The sequence below is a fragment of the Lissotriton helveticus genome, chromosome 5_1 (genome assembly GCF_964261635.1).
Source record: "Lissotriton helveticus chromosome 5_1, aLisHel1.1, whole genome shotgun sequence".
NCBI lineage: Eukaryota > Metazoa > Chordata > Amphibia > Caudata > Salamandridae > Lissotriton > Lissotriton helveticus.
The window spans coordinates 880,775,635-880,792,222 of record NC_136065.1 but is presented as its reverse complement, the minus strand read 5'-3'; positions in this window follow the sequence as shown (position 1 = coordinate 880,792,222).

Genomic DNA, 16,588 nt, shown 5'->3' with positions numbered 1-16,588 from the left:
CAACCCTCTTGCAATCTGCTGAAGCAACACCCTGGTCTTCAAATCCTTACTCTTTTTTTCCACCTTATCCTTTTCCTCATTTTCTTGATGCTCATAATACTGAGCTATACTCATTATCACTGAAGGGGAGGAAGTAGTCCAAGTACTCTCAGAAGCTTGCAGCAGCGCCAAAATGTCAGGAAGCAAATTCATAAAAACTCTTTTAACAGTCAAACAAACACCGCCTTCAACTGACAAATCCCGCCCACTGAAATCTAGAAACACCCCTTCAAAACGAGTGAAAAAATCTGACACACTCTCCTCTTTCTTTTGACGACATGCCGTTAACTCGTCCAATCTACCCTTCTAGGTGGGATTAGAGAATGCATATAGTAATAATGCGGTTTGGCAAAGCCAAAATTTCAGCTTTGGGATTTTCACCAGCTTTTCTCTCCTTGTCCCATGCACTAATCTCATTCCGAGTACCACCCAGCACCACCGCATGGTCCTGTGTATGTACTTGCCGCCAAATGTCCACTGGCACCAAATGCCCCAAAAAAATCTCAATGTCTGCTAGAGTTGAGGAGGAAGCCTCTGTTAATTCTTTATAGTATGCTGTAAGATTTTTCCTAGGCTCCGGTAACTGACTCTTAGGAGCAAGCACTTCACTTCTTTTCCATGGGGTATAGACCCACTGTTCCTGAAAATGAGCCGCTACCCGCTGCTCAACCACATCTCCATTCTGGTTATGCTGCCCTGTGAACTCAGGGTAAAAAACAGGATGCACCTCTCTCATTGGGCATTGGGACACTGTAGTTGGAGTACGGTGATGTAATCTTTCTCGATAACCGAGAGGCATCCCAACATTCCGAAAAACTTCTGCAGGAGCTATACCAACTGAATATATACGATCTCGAATATCATAAATAACTTGAGGAGCTATGCCTCCAGTACACTGTTCCCACAAGCCAATCAATGTAGCCGACATATGCTGAAGGGCATGCTGTTTCAAACGGGTCAAAATCTTTCATCACACTCCATATATCTTCCACACTATAAATCGTATTCCGATCTAAATCCATTGTGCTGCCTGATTTTCAAAAATCTTCTTCTCTTCTTCACCCACATCAGACCAAATCAATGCCGCCCCATTCGCTGCTGTGCCACCGCCCAATTCCCTCCATCTGACCCCCGCATTGGTATTCCAATACTACCCAACACCACGGATGAAATGCCTGGAGAAGTCACAAGAGGTACAGATGCAGGTAACAGTGTCAGCAATGACGTTGTGGTGGGTGTAAGAGAAGGAGGAACAACATGAGGGGAAGCAGCAGACACTGCGGGGGTGCCTGCAGTCACTACACTCGCAGTTTGCAAAACTGGAGGGGAGACAGATAAGGCTGGAGCTGAAGCTGTTGAATATGCAGAAAAACCAGAAGGAGGCGGTGGGGCAATGGAGGACTGAGACGATGGAACAGCAGGATATATTCTCTGCAGGGCATAGGGAGGTGGGGGACGAGTGTCCAACAGATCCTCCACAAAGGGATCCTCATCCTCTCGAACAACATAGGGCTTATTACATTGCAATCAACACTTCCTATCTGTGCACTCAATACCTTTTTCAGTTTTCTCCTTATCATAAGCTACATCTTTCTGAACCACTGTTTGCATTGCCTTCTTACTGGAATCCTTCTCGGCACGTAAATGCCTCTGCTTAGCTTTCTCCTGCCATTCCTGCAAAGTATCAAACATCGACTGCCTACTTCTTCCAGCAAATAATTTGTCCTGTAAATAATTAAATTTGTCTTCATCAACGGTACCATCCAGTTGAAACTGAAACTCAGTATTGTCCCTCGTATACTTGTGCCACAATGTACGAAACATAATAGGCCAATACCCTGCTTTCCATGAATCTCAAAACTCGGAGTGCCTTCCGGAGGTGCAGGCTGCCTTTCCTCCAGCTGATGCTCACCCCAAGCACAATAGTTTACTCCAACAAGACATTCTAGCATCAGACACATTCCCTCTCCACCTAAATCAAAACACACACACACACAATAAGAACACACAAACAAAATAGCTCTCCAAGTCAGTCCTCAGACTGCACCAAGACAAATCAGTCCACAGACTGCACCAAGACAAGATAGGCTCTATCCCCAGGCCTTTTCTATATTAAACCAAATTCAGTAAGTGGCCTGGCAGAACGTTAAAATATGCTCCGTATTACAAGGATCCACAGACCCACCAAGTTAATCAAGACGGCGCCACACTTACCAAAAATCAAGATAAGTCACAATCAAGATTATTCTCCACTGCTGACTCTTCGGACCAAATGGTCAGATGCAAGGGTTTTGCCTTTTCAGGACCCCAGCCGAGATGACCACTAGACGAGGAGGCATCTGATCAGACAGGCGGGGCAGCCGCGAGAACCAAGCTCTATCATATGGGGATACCCGATCTGCCCATCCGATCAGACAGAACCCCGACCCCCTCAACCCGATTACGGGCGGGATGAGTCACCTGGTGGAGTCTCTATTCGGGCACCGACTGAAGGAAATGACCCAACTAGGGCCACACGGGTCTCTCTTGACCTCCTCCAGCCATCCAATAATGAATAGTCGATGGCACAATAGAGAATACAAGCAAACTAGTTTATTCACACAGTACACTGCAGTGGAGTCCAGTCTGACCAGCCTCCTATGATGGCTGATGAGGGACTGCCTCTAACAAGCATAAAGTTACATAATGTAGGTTGCGGAGCCCACAAAGACCCACCTATTATGGAAAAGTACTGGTAGCTGTCGTAATACAATGGGGGCACAGAACTTAAGTTTCAATTCCACAGCCTGGTACAAGCTATATACTATCCAAGGTCATCTGGCCTATCCTCATCTCTAGACAGGTGGGAGAAGGCCTCTATGTAACAGAAAAGGCAAGCGTTAATGACCAAGTTTGAGCATTGGAGAAACAAAACTTACCAAGGACCATTTCTCGTAAATGAGCAAGTAACGGTTTAGATTATAATTAGGGCACCCGGTTTTCCGCTTTTACAGATTTATACATATAAATACAGATGGAAAACTATATTTCCTTTGTCTGTATTTATATTTAGAAACAGCAAAATACTAGCACATTTTGCCGGGCTTCAGTGCACAAGACAGTGTACATCACGTGTGATTTCAGACACAATCAATCAAGCATTTGGGAATGCGCGCAATGCTGCGATGCCGGTCTTTAACAAAATCATCCCGGAGCGTGCTGTGAAGGGAAGTTTTAGGGCAGTGGAGATGCAGGGGCTCTAAGAAGGGGTGAGAAAAACAACAAAGCCTTGTTAACAAGTGAATGGTCTTTTTAAAGACCTGTGAAGTACTCGGGTGCGGCGGTGTGTGTGCCCGGGAAGCTGTCTCAGCCCGGGCTGACACACAACAAAGGGGTGCGGGGGGGGATGCCAATGAGTTATCTACTACACGATATAAATCAGTCCTCAATTACCCTCCGAGACAGATTCACCACCAAGTCCGGGATTAAAGAGAGGCAGCCAAGCAAAGTAAGACAGTCTCGAAATCCATAGTAACTCGCACAAAGACTCTGCAAATAGAAAGGCACGTACACATAAACGCTCTCTAACAACAAAAGTGTTGTAGACCAGCTTTTTCTTTAATATTAACTTAAAGTTTCACTATTTTGCTCGTAATGCTCTTCTCACTAAAATCAAAATATATCTTTCCTGGTAGAGCTATGATCTTATCCAATGTGTCTGTCAGTATTAAAGCGAATAGGCAGGCTTTTCTCAAGACTGCTCAGTCCAACAGCTCTCAGAGGAAAAGAATCTCCTCCAGTTACAGGCTGGATGACCTTCACTAGTATCATCCCTACTCTATAGCCCCTCATGGCTGTTCACTACTACTCCAGAGGTTCTTGCTACTGCCTGCATTTAAATCAGTATCTATCTCCATGTCCATTCTTCTTCACCACATTTGACTTGAACTCACCACTGTCTCTCCCCATCCTTTCACTGCCCTGTCCAAATAAAGGGCTCTCAGGCAGCACCCCACACTAGCGGCGTTGTAGAGCTAGAAACGTAGGTCTGCTGAGAAAGTCCCAGGGTTGGCTATAGGTGCTGTTGGGAGAACAATCTGGGTGCTGGACATTCTATGCTGCTTGAAAACGTTGTGTTAGCTGCAGTCTCCTTTATTGCAGACTTTGTTAGCTTTTTAGAAAATACAACTGCACCTTCACAAATATGGGATGCTCGAAGTCCAATAAACTAGTAGCCTTTAGCCATGCTCCCCAAACATAGTAGCCTTGAAATGGAACAAAGAAGAGCACAAGGTATTTTCGAATGTTAGCGCAAGGTCCACTTCCAAACTCGCCAGTGTTTACTTACGCTGCTTTCTGAATACCTGCTCCTTTCCTACGTTTAGCACAGAGAGGGATTACTGGGGACGCTGGAGGCTGCAAAAACAATGCTAGGATTTCAGCCACATGAGCTCAAAAAATGCTCCCTCATCCATGTCCGAACTTAAGGTGACACCTTAAGTTCGGACGTGGATGAGGGAGCATTTTTTAACCTGCATTAGGGCCCAAGGTACTGCTGCTATACCACTGGCTGTGTGATCTTGCACCAATTGTTTAATAGTCATGTCCTTGCTTTCATTGTGATTTAACTAGGTAGTGCAACTTTATTATCCACTCAGAACAGATTCCAGATTTTTAATCATATCAATTATCTCTGACTTCAGTTGCATATTATTACTTTCAGCGTCTCACAGCTTTTGAATACTTTCAGGGCTATTTTTAAGAAAATAGCTACCATTAAGTGAGTGGTAGTTAGCAGAATCATCCCGGAACGTGCTGTGGCCAAGGGGCTGTGATGGAAAGTTTGAGGGCAGTGAAGATGCAGGAACACTAAGAAGGGGTGAAAAAAACAACAAAGCCTTGTTAACAAGTGAATGGTCTTTTTAAAGACCTGTGAAGTGCTATGGTGCGGCTGCAAGAAGACGGACGCCAGCCCGGGAAGCTGTCTCAGCCTGGGCTGACACACACAGGGGGGTGGGGGTGGACTGGAGCCCTTTGAGCCAAATGGGTGTTGTGCGCCTGGTGGGAGAGATGGCCCCACTGTGCAATCTGGAAACCTGTACAATCCATGCTAATGAGGTCTGATCACTTGGGAACTAGTCAGCGCAATGTGAGTGCTTGGCATGGATGTTGTGACTGGTTTGTGAAACAATGCAGGGGGACAGCTACCTACAGATCTGTACATTCATCCTTACAGTTTGACCAAATAGAACACTAATCCCCTACAGCAGAGCCCTAACCAAACAATTGATTAAAATTCCTCAAAATGGATTCCTTGTAATCAGTTATTGCCCTCCGAGGTCTACCTTCTCGTACATTGACAGTGCCCTCACATAACAACTGAGCGCATGTGTGCATTGTCAAATTAAATAAATGTGGAAAAATACTAGCTGTAGCGTCGTCTTTTGCTTGTAGCAAAAATAAATGTGGATAAATACAGAAAAATTGCCCAAAAAATAAATATGGATAATTACAGACGGAAATGGCAAAAATATAAATACGTAAAACAGGGAGCCCTAATTATAATAGAACATGGCGTCTTCGAGAACTAAAATGGTGTCACAGATGTCAACCTAACTAATGCAACATCTGCATCCACTGGTTGCGTCTACACAAAATATGCAAATATAATGTAGTAGCTATATTAATGGTAACATAATATTGGGTAGAACACGGGTAAGATGACAATGTTACGTTTCAATTCTATCAACTGTCCATCTCCAACTCTGTCAGATCCCTTGGAACCACACTTGACAGGCACCTATGCATGAAGTAGCATATTATCACCTCTGCAAAAAGTGCCTTCTGATCGCAGAAACACCCCAAAAAGAGTTAAACCCTTCATACCTTGCGGAAACAGCACTACCGATCTCAGACTTCGTGAGTAAAAACCTGCTGTCATGCGGGCTTTTGAATGTTAGATCTTTGCCCAAACATTCTGTAGAAATCCAATTGCTGCTGGAGCATCACGGTCTGGAGGTTTTGTTCATGACAGTCCTGGACTTGTCCGGACTGTGATGTTGACTCGGGTGTGGCTTGTCCACCCGGCTACAAATTCTGTCACAAACCTAAACTGAGTGGGAGAGGGGGGGTTTGGGGTAATCTATAAAGATTCCTGGGATCTGTTCACTATTGATATTGATGAGATTGAAGGAATGGAATTTTTAGGCTTTGCTATTAAAAATGTCCACGCTCATGTTTTAACAGGGATTATTTGTTATAGGACCCCTGGGGGTTTTACGGGGCTTCAACAGCAGCTATTACTGGAGACCTTTACTAACTTGGCCGCCGTACATCAGAGATTGGTTATCCTGGGAGATTTTAACCTTTGGTTGAATGGTTCCCTTAATTCAGGGTATCCTAATGTTCTTCATTCGTGTGAGGGTCTTGACCTTTTCCAGCGGGTGGAAGAAGCAACCCACATGGGAGGCCATATACTCGATCTGATTTTTTCTGAAGAGTATCATCTTACTATTACGGAACTCTTGCCTTTGGTCTGGTCAGACCATTTTTTTATCAAATTTGTAGTGGACATGGCTAAAAAGAATCACCGAGTAAGTAGGGTCAGGTAAAATTATGTTGGGTGTGACTGGAAGGGGCTCTTACGCAAGCTAGGTCTAGCCCCTCTGTTTGCGGTAGACAACTGCTTTTCAGTAACTAAGCCAGTAGGCGAAAATTATACTTCTCTCTGCGCAAAGATTACGGCAGACCTAGATATATTGGCACAGTTGAAAAATCATAGAACCAGAGGGAGTCCTTCGGCTCCATGGTTCAATGACAATCTAAAAACTATGAAATTGGATTGTAAACAGGCAGAGAAGAGGTGGAGAAGGGGCTACTCAGATTTGGACAAACAAATATGGAAATGCAAGATCGTGGGCTATAAAAAGGAGATAATCAGGGTTAAGGGAGAATATTTTTCAAATGTGATTCTTAATGCCCCCAACGCTTCTAAAAGTATTTTTAATATTCTAAATAGTCTCACTAACCCTGAATGTACAAAAAAGCAGATACCTCCCTCCCAGGAATTGTGTAACAATTTAGCTAACTTTTTTCATCTTAAGATCAAAACTATTGTTGATGAGTTAGGGGAGGAGAATGAGCATGCGGTGCTTGGAACCACTGACTCTGTGGGTATCGGCGATAAGGAGAAAGAGGTTAAGGATGTTCCTATTATTTACCAAGATATTAAAAGTGATAACGATTTAACTGGGTTTGCGCCTCTGACCTGGGAAGAATTTTGGAAGGTAGTACAGGGCATTTCATCTGGCTCCCCCTTAGACCCCGTTCCTCATAAAATTTGGAAGACCTTTGAGACAGAGTTGTTTACTCCGCTGAGGTTAAGTTGTAATCAGTCCCTCAATAGCGGGGTAGTGCCGTTGCAGTGGAAACAAGCTTTGGTATCTCCTCTGCTTAAAAAGGCCTCTTTGGATCCTGAATGTCCCAAGAGCTATAGGCTGATTTCATTCCTGCCCTTTCCGGCCAAAATTACAGAGAGAGTGGTCAGTAGGACCCTCTCCAATCACCTGGAGCAGCACAAACTGTTGGAAGAGGCTCAGTTCGGCTTTCAGCCAGCCCATGAAACAGAGTCGGCCCTGGTGACCGTGATGGATGAACTTCGGTCGTGGGCAGACAGGGATCAGGCAGCGGTTCTTATCCTGCTTGACCTGTCTGCCGCGTTCCACACGGTCAACCATGGGACTGTTGGGCAGGCTGGAGAAGGTGGGAGTGAAGGGTTGCGCCCTGCAATGGTTCCAATCTTTCCTTACGGGTCAAACGCAGGCGGTGTCCCTTCCTCCCTATAGATCTGAACTGATTAACATCACACATGGGGTACCTCAGGGCTCGGCAGTCAGCCCGATTCTTTTTAACATATATATGAAACCTCTGATTGTGGTTGTCAAAGAGCACAGGATTAACATCACAAACTACGCCGACGACACGCAGCTCATTTTCTCATTGGAGGGAGAACAGTCTACCTCTATTGAGGAGTTCCACTGCTGCTTGCGTGACACCGCTCAGTGGCTGAAAGGCAACTCACTGCAATTCAATGCCGGTAAGACGGAGGTACTCTTCTGCTCTGCGGACAGGGTTCCCTCAGTGCTGCCAAGTAACATTTGGCCTAGCGATATGTCAACAGCATGAGACCAGTGGATAAGGTTCACAACCTGGGCATTATGTTTAATAACAAGCTGACCATGGAGGCTCAAGTCACCAGAACGGTGGGAAGCTGCCTTGTGATCATCAGATCGTTACGTAAAATTCATCCTCTACTGCCTCCTCAAGCACGGGCACTAGTTGTACAGAGTACAGTTTTGAGTAGACTGGACTATTGTAATGCCCATTTGCTTGAATCTCCTAAGCCTCTCTTGGACAGACTTCTTAGAATTCAGTCGACCGCAGCTAAACTCACTTTGGGCTGGTCTAGACGGTCTTCGTCCTCCCGGGGCCTGGCAGAACTACATTGGCTCCCGGTGAGACAGAGAATTCAGTTTAAGTCCCTCTGCCCAGTGTTTAAAGCTCTGCCCGGGATGGGTCCTGTCTCGTTGCAGAGGAAATTTGAGTGGTATGTTCCATCCAGAAACCTTCGTTCCGCCTCGGCTAGATTAGTTAAGATCGCGAGGTTTAGGAAAGTCAGAACGGGCGGCAGAACCTTCACGGTTGCTGCGGCCAGGCGGTGGAACGGGCTTCCTCTGAAATTGAGAAGATCAGTGACCTTCTTCGTTTTAGAAGAAGGTTAAAAACTCTGCTGTTTCCTAAAGTTTAGTTGCTGTACTGTCCTGCATTAGCCTGCCCTTGTTGCTCTGTTGGTCGCCTTTTGCCATGTACTCTGAGTTCTCCAGCGCCAGGATGCCGTCAGGTGATAGAGCGCTTTATAAATGAAATAAATAAATAAATACCCAACGTGACCTAAAGGCTGTGGTGCAAGCCCTCGTCCTCCTCAAGTTAGACTATGGTAATGCAACGATCACGGGCACCCCAAAATCATACCTAGCCCCTCTGAAAGCTGCTCTCCATGCTGTGGACAGGCTACTAATGGAAGAGAATTGACACAACCACATCACTCCCACTCCCACTCTCAAGCAGAGCAATTGGCTTCCAATAGAGGCTAGAGCCATATTCAAAACAGAATGCATAACTCACATAGCTCTTCACACGCATAAGCCAGCCTACCTGTTAAATAAACTATCAAAAGCCGGGCAAAAGAGATCTCTATAAAGCTCAAACAGCCTTCTCCTGATTCTGACTAAATTCAAGAAAGGGAAATCTTGCACCTGCTACTATTCCTGGAATGTCCCTAGTATCTGGATTTCGCTACCTCAAGACTTACGTGAAAGTAAATTTTTCCCCCACTTCAACACAAAACTGAAACTCCTTCTCCTTAACAGACTTCTGAACACACCCTCCCAGAGCTTCTAACAGACCAGTACTGCCACCCACAGAGACAAGTCAAGCCTTCAGCAACATCATCTTGGGAAAACCCTTATTCCTCCACTCCTGTGCCTCAAAGAGGCCCGACCATAGCTACCCGTGAACTCCTTCACCCATCCAATGTTACATCATGTCAAAGCTCACTGTACATCCCTGGTCCTATCTATGTCTACTTATTCACCTTGTGCAAATGTATCTATGCACTGCTAATAATCTCTCTTTCTCTCTCTCTCTCTCGTTCTCTCTCTAGTAGGTAGTTATAGTTAGGACATCATTTCTATTTCTATTAAAAAGGCTATTTTTGATTTGCCAATAACTTTGGTGTCATTTGACGAATCTTCACGAAATTGTCAAAACTAATTTGTTGCTCAATTCAGCCACGGTCTTGAAAATTGCGGGGTTATCTGTCAAGCGGGGCTGAGAAAAATGGGGGGAACTGCTGAACAGATTGAAGGCAAATTTGGCAAAAAGGTTGCTCTTGGACCAGAAAGCACTCTTATTTGGTAAATTGTGTAAATACGTTCAGTAGTTTTTGAGAAATTTAAAGATTTTTCAGATATACAACTGTGGCAGCAGTGGATCTGCGAACCCTCCCAATCTTGTGCTTGAGGTCTGATTGGCTGTCAACATTTCAAACCAGGAAGTGTTGGCAGCCATCTTATGACTCAGAACATAAAATAAAAAGAAAAGGGTACAAGGTAGAATCACCTTGATCCCGTGGGCTTGTTCAGGGGGTCCCACAGGCACCCCTAAGGCCAAAAAAGCATTTCTTTTTTTTAAACGGTGGGAGTCACATTGGATCCGCAAATCTCACCAACATTTTTTAAAAAACGAAGCACGGGTTGCCGCACTTGGTTTAATTAATCCCAAGGGTGGGCCATGTCTCGAGGGAAATAAATAATTATGATGGGGACCGCCACCCCCCTGGGGCTGAATCTCTGAAATGCAGGGGGGCCACATGGCCCTCCGCTACCCTGGAGACTGCACCTTTCAGGGGCTTGAATACTGAAATTATGGGGGCCATGGCCCCCCCAGAGCCCCCGGGACTGCCATCTCCCTGGGGCCATATCTAAAAAAAATGCATGGGGGGCTCCAGCCCATGCAGCCCAGCGGAACGCCACATCCCAGGGCTAGCTCCATCAATCAGCTACAGATCCTAATGCCTTCACTAATTTTGCTGATGTACTAACATGATGTCTTTATGCCTTCCCAAATGGTTACTGACACTATATGCTACTAAAAAATATCTTTATAAACTGTCTCTACCTCAGATATGCCTTAAACACTTTGCCTATGTACTGCTACTATGCACTGCTAAAACAATTTTTATAGTTGTAAGCTGTGTCTACCCCAATAATGTATCAACTACGGATCCTAACTTTTTCATATGTTTTGCTTATGTATTGCCTTTTTGTCCGTATATCTACCCAAATATGTACTATGTAAACCACATTATCACTACTATGCAAATACCATAATGTGCTGGGATGCCTTCGGGTCAAGTTTGCACTATATAAAACTCTACAAATAAAACAAATAAGATAAACAAAGTATATAAATTGAGCCAAAACATTGTGCATCAAGAGACATTCGTCAAACGCATCCTGTTGAGACTCTACCGGCAGCTGCATGCAATTAAACCAACTTGTTCCTGTTTTGACAAATGCCTCTTGTCTTTTAATTTCTTCATATCCGAGCAACAGTGGAATAACAAAAATTTCATGAACACACAAAATGTAATGGGAGGCTGCTTGCAATATGTCTAGCCACTGGTAATAGCTTGGGGTAGCACTTCAAAACCCATCGTTCTTTTGCTCACTATGCCACTGCAGTTTGGATCCAGCCATATGCAAATCAGCCATGGCCCTGCTCTACATGGGAATAGTCCAGCCCGTACTGCCAAACTGGGACCTCCCTGAACATAGCCACAAACAACCCAGGGCCTGTTTTGCCCTAGTTATGGGCTCATGAGCCGGGCTCAGCTTGGTTAGCTTAGTTCCACTGAAAATGTGAGCACAGGGCCCATTCCACTTAAAGCGGTCCATGAAACCCACAAAAGGTTATGGGAAGCTTACATTTCACCCAGGAGGGGGCCTCCCAAAGGAACACCAACCAAACATATCCCTCTGCTCCTCATGCTTAAGAGGAAATCAAGTGGGCATGTTGGAAAACTGCTGGAGAACCAGAGAGCTGCTGAACTTCCTGTTTCAATGAGGAACCTGACTGACATGCAACAAGTATGTTGGGTGAATGATGCAGGGGCAGAAGAACCAGCTTAAATAAAAAAAATGTCATGGCACATCTAATTCAGAGATTTCCTGGGAGGTTGCTACAAGGGTAAGAAAACAGACTTAGCACAAGGAGTGCCACCCCAGAAACAGGGGACTCAAAGAAAGGTACATATTTCTTGGTAGATGATCCCTGAGGGATATGGAATATCTGTAGTTGTTTGCATCTGTTCTGCGGGCTGAAAGGTGTCAAGATGAACCTCAATGAGTCCCAAAAGGGCAGATAGACAGTGCACACACTAACACTGTGAGGAGGGATATTTTTATGACAGAAGTTTTAGAACTGTCAGCCTTAGGGAGGTTTACCCACAAACTTTTTGCCTTCTCCACTCCCTTTGTGCTGAATTCATTTTTGTTGACCTTAGGACTCTGTACTTTACCACTGTCTAACCAGTGCTAAAGTGCTAATGCTCATGCCCTAAAACATGGTACAATTTGCTTACGTCGGATTAGATTATTTAATTTACTTTTTAAGTCACTATTCAAGTGATGTACCATATTCTCAGGGCAGATAAATTAAATGCTACTAGTGAGCCTATAGCACTGATTGTGCCACTCACTTAAGTATCAGCTAAAACATGTCTCAGGCCTTTCATTGCAGCCTGTGTGCAGTTTTAAAATGGCATTTCAACCTGGCAAAATAAACCTCCTGTCAGGTCTAAGACTCCATTTTGAAAGCAAATAAGTTGCCCCTTGGGACGGTCCTAAACAGTCCATAGGGCAGACAGCAGTGTATTTAAAAAAGGGACATGCACATTTATGTTTTGCATGTCCTGGTAGTGCAAAACTCCCAAATTAGTTTTTCACTACTGTGAATTCTATCCCACCCATAGGATAACATTAGGTTACTTTAGTACTTATAATAAGTGATAACTTTTGTTTGGGAGCAGGTTTGAATATCAGGTTTGATATCTAAGTAACTATAGTTTAAAATATTCTACATGATCAAGTCACAATTCTGAAATTGCCACTTTTAGAAAGTTGTCATTTTGTTGTCGTAACCATTCAGTATCTGCTGTCTGCTTCCTGGAGCATATAACTATGTGTCATTGGCAGTTGGACTTTGTGTATTCCTCCCAGACAGATAAACAACAGAGGGACTGGGCGGTGGCAGGATTGCCCATCTTAGTAGAATGAAGTTGAGGAGCTGTGCATAGCCCCACTTGTACTTTAAGAACACTGCCTCTGCACACACACATAGAACTGCACACTGACCTATTGCAACTGCAGACAGCCTGGGACCAGGGCAGGGATGCAGGAAATTCCAGACACTTCTGTGCGGGGTGTTAGACCTGACATCCTTGGTGTGGATTCCCTCAAACCTTTTCGGCTTCAGACCTCCTGTTTTTGCTGACTTCATGTTTTGTTTGCCTTTAGGACTCTGCACACTTTACCACTGCTAGCTAGTACTAAAGTGGTTGTGCTCTCTCCTTGAAACATGTTAAATTGGCATATACCCAACTGGCATATTTTATTTACTTGTAAGTCTCTAGTAAAGTGGCACTACCTTTTCCCAGGGCCTGTAAATTAAATGCTACAAGTGGGCCTGCAGCACTGATTGTGCCACCCACTTAAGTAGCACTTTAAACATGTCCCAGACCTGTCATGGCTGCCTGTGTATGTGCAGTTTTAAACTGCCATTTCGACCTGACAAAGTAAACATTTTGCCAGGGTCAAAACTTCCTTTTTAATACATATAAGTCACTCTAGGGTAGACCCTGGACAACCTGAAGGACAGAGTGCAGTATATACAGGCTTTGTATATTCCTCTAGAAAGCCACACACAATGTGGAGCTTAGGTGTGACTGGATGGGCCATCATAGACGGGATAGGAGGGAGGTGGTGGACCCAGCCCCACCTAGACTTGAATAGGCTGTGTCCTACCTCCATACAAAGGGCTGCATACCACTTGTAGTTAGGTTAGAGCCAGGGCCAGGAGGGCAGGGTACCTGTGCACTTCAGATGCATGCTTCTAGAAGCTTCACCCCACTTCAAGAGGCACAACTGGGTATAAATACTAGACCTCAGACACCACCACTTCAGCACACTTCTGGACCTGTGGAGACTCTGCTATGAAAAAGGGCTACTGTGTTGCTAAAAGGACTTCCACTCTGCTGGACTGCTGCTCTGAAGTAACTACTGCCCTGTTGTACTAACATCCTGCCTGCAGACGTCTTGCCTGGGTGAGAAGAATTGGACCTGCATCTCTTGCATCCAGAGTGACTCTAAGGGCTAGTTGGCTGGCCTCCTGATCTGAAGCCTTAATAACATAACAGGCTTCAAATCACTTTGCATCTGCACCTGGGTTTTGGCATTTTTGAGTCTACCCTGCCAAGTGGTGCAAACCCAATCCTGAACCCTTGCAAGAGGGATTAAAGTACTCAGCCAGCCTCTGAGGCTCCAGCAGAATGATGCATCTCCTCTACTGTGTGGATTGGAGCTGTCGGAAAGACCGACAATGCTCCCACAGCCCACATCGCCTTTGGAACAGCTGCTGTGCAATGAATCCTTGGTGCAGGCCCTCGCATCACTCATCAACGGCACCCTCAACAATGACGGACTACGCATCACAGCCTCGCATCTCTTCAGAACCAAGGCATCCCCTTCACTGCACACCCATTCTGGACTTTACATTGCAAGTCCCATCAACGGGAACCTCAATGACATTGCATGGCCTCGCATCACAGCCTCGCTGCACCTCGGAACCGATGTATTGCTTCGGCTGTGCAATGCATCTTTGAAGTGGATCCTTCTATTGCCCCCACAAACCAGGATTTAAGGTACATTGTTCAGTTGGCCTAACTGGGTCCTCGTCTCCAGTCGGTGTTCCATGGTGGTCGGCCTGAATTTGTGACTTTGTCCCGGTTCTGTGTGACCAAATACCCAGAGTTGGAGCTTTGTACTTTTTTAAGCTATTTTTACTAAAATCTTTAAAGCGGCATGTTCCCTGTTCCACTGATTGAATTTTTGTCATTTTAATCTTGTTTTATTTTTTTAAATAATTGTTATTTTTACAACCTGGTGTAAGATCTTTTTTGTGTCATGTTTTTACTTTATTACTGTTTGAAATTTTACACAAATACTGCTGTCACAAGAGGGAAATTACGACCCTTACATTTCTGTTAACTTCTCCTGCATGCTGTGTACTTCAGAGGACTGACCTGCTGCAACCCGAGGACTGCCCTGCTGCCTGAAACATGCCTTGTCTCCTCATTTGCCTCCGCTGCTGCTTGAGACCTGCTTTTCTGCTTGAACTGAGGACTTAAAGAGTGACTCCAAGGGCTAGTTCGTAGGCATCCTGATTAACCCGGGGTGTGTACAATCGCGTAGTTTGCACAACTACGCGCTACGCAAATTGCACGTAGTACAGTGCAAAAATGCGTAGCGGGCATTTTTTGCTTGCTCGCTGTCCTGAACGTCAAGTTGGCGACCGCGAGGGAGCAAAATTACATCCCAGCGAGACTTTTTCCTCGTTCACGATCATCAACATCAAGTTGCCTATCGCGAGCGTGGAAAATAAACCTCTCTGCAAGATTCTCAATGCGGGGAGGTCAGGTTTCTCATTGCGAGTGGTAGTGTATGCTCACAACTGCTCGTGATGAAAAACTACGAGTCCGCGTTGAGAAAACTGCCGCTTGAGTACAAATCTACTCGAGCGGCAGAAAATGACTGCTTGCACTGTGCAAGATGCCGTTTGCAATGATTGCACAGTACGGACAAGCATCCGGCACTGTGCAATCAGTGGGAACAACATTTTCACTACCGCACTACGCAGTTCACATAGTGCGAAGTGCGAAGTGCACTTCACGTAGCAACGCGTAGCGCGACTACGCGAACTATGCCCAGGGTTAATTCTGATCAGAGCTTCAGGGCCAGAAAAGGCTACAACCATTTTTAACCCACACCTGGACCAGGGCCGGACTGGCTACCGGGCAGTTGCGTGTGCTGCCGTGCTGGGGGCTAAATTCATTGATAAGGACCTGCGTGTGCAAAACGAAATTCGTTTTGCTTTTTTTATTTCAAATTGCACGCAGGTCCCCATCAACGAAATAAGCCCCCACCACAGAGAAATTAGCCCTTAGCTCGGCAGCACACACAACTGCCCGGTAGCCAGTCCGGCCCTGCCCTGGACCCACCCTGTGTGAGTCCTGACCCTCCATATGGTGCACCTCCCATCCTCGACCCTTGGAAGTGGTTCTAAATGTACCCAGATAGCCCAAATCTAATTATGGGGTTCAGCAAAAAAGTGCTCTGAAAACCAGCAGGAAACCTGGACCTATCTGCTCACCGATCCACCCAAGTACATTGCCGATCAGCCTTATTTCATGGTCGCTATTGCTACGCACTTTTGTGCAGCAGCAAATACTGTTTAGCACCCTTCACAGTATCGGTATCCGTCCTCATGGTGCCCTTGCCGGCGACAGCTAGCAGCTTCCTCCAGCTGGACATTTTCAACTTCCATTACAGAAGACTCATGGTAGTGCAGCATTGGTGGCAGTCCAGCCACAGCCCCTCCGGCGGTGTGACCACCCCATTACAACTTGGGCGGACAGACCACCATAGGACACAGCCGCTGTAAGGAAATCGCCATGCCATGATGGTGGTGTGGCCGTCAAAAGCCACAATATGCTCGGTGGGACAGCAATGGTCCCGCCAAGCATATTACAAGTTTCCTCTCCACCAGGGTTTTCATGTCGGTTTCACTGCAATGAAAACCCTGGCAGAGGGGAAACAAAGGACCACCTTTGTGCCTCTGCGCCTTGTGTATGCACACAGGGGGGGCACAACATCTGCCCTCCTGTGTACATGCA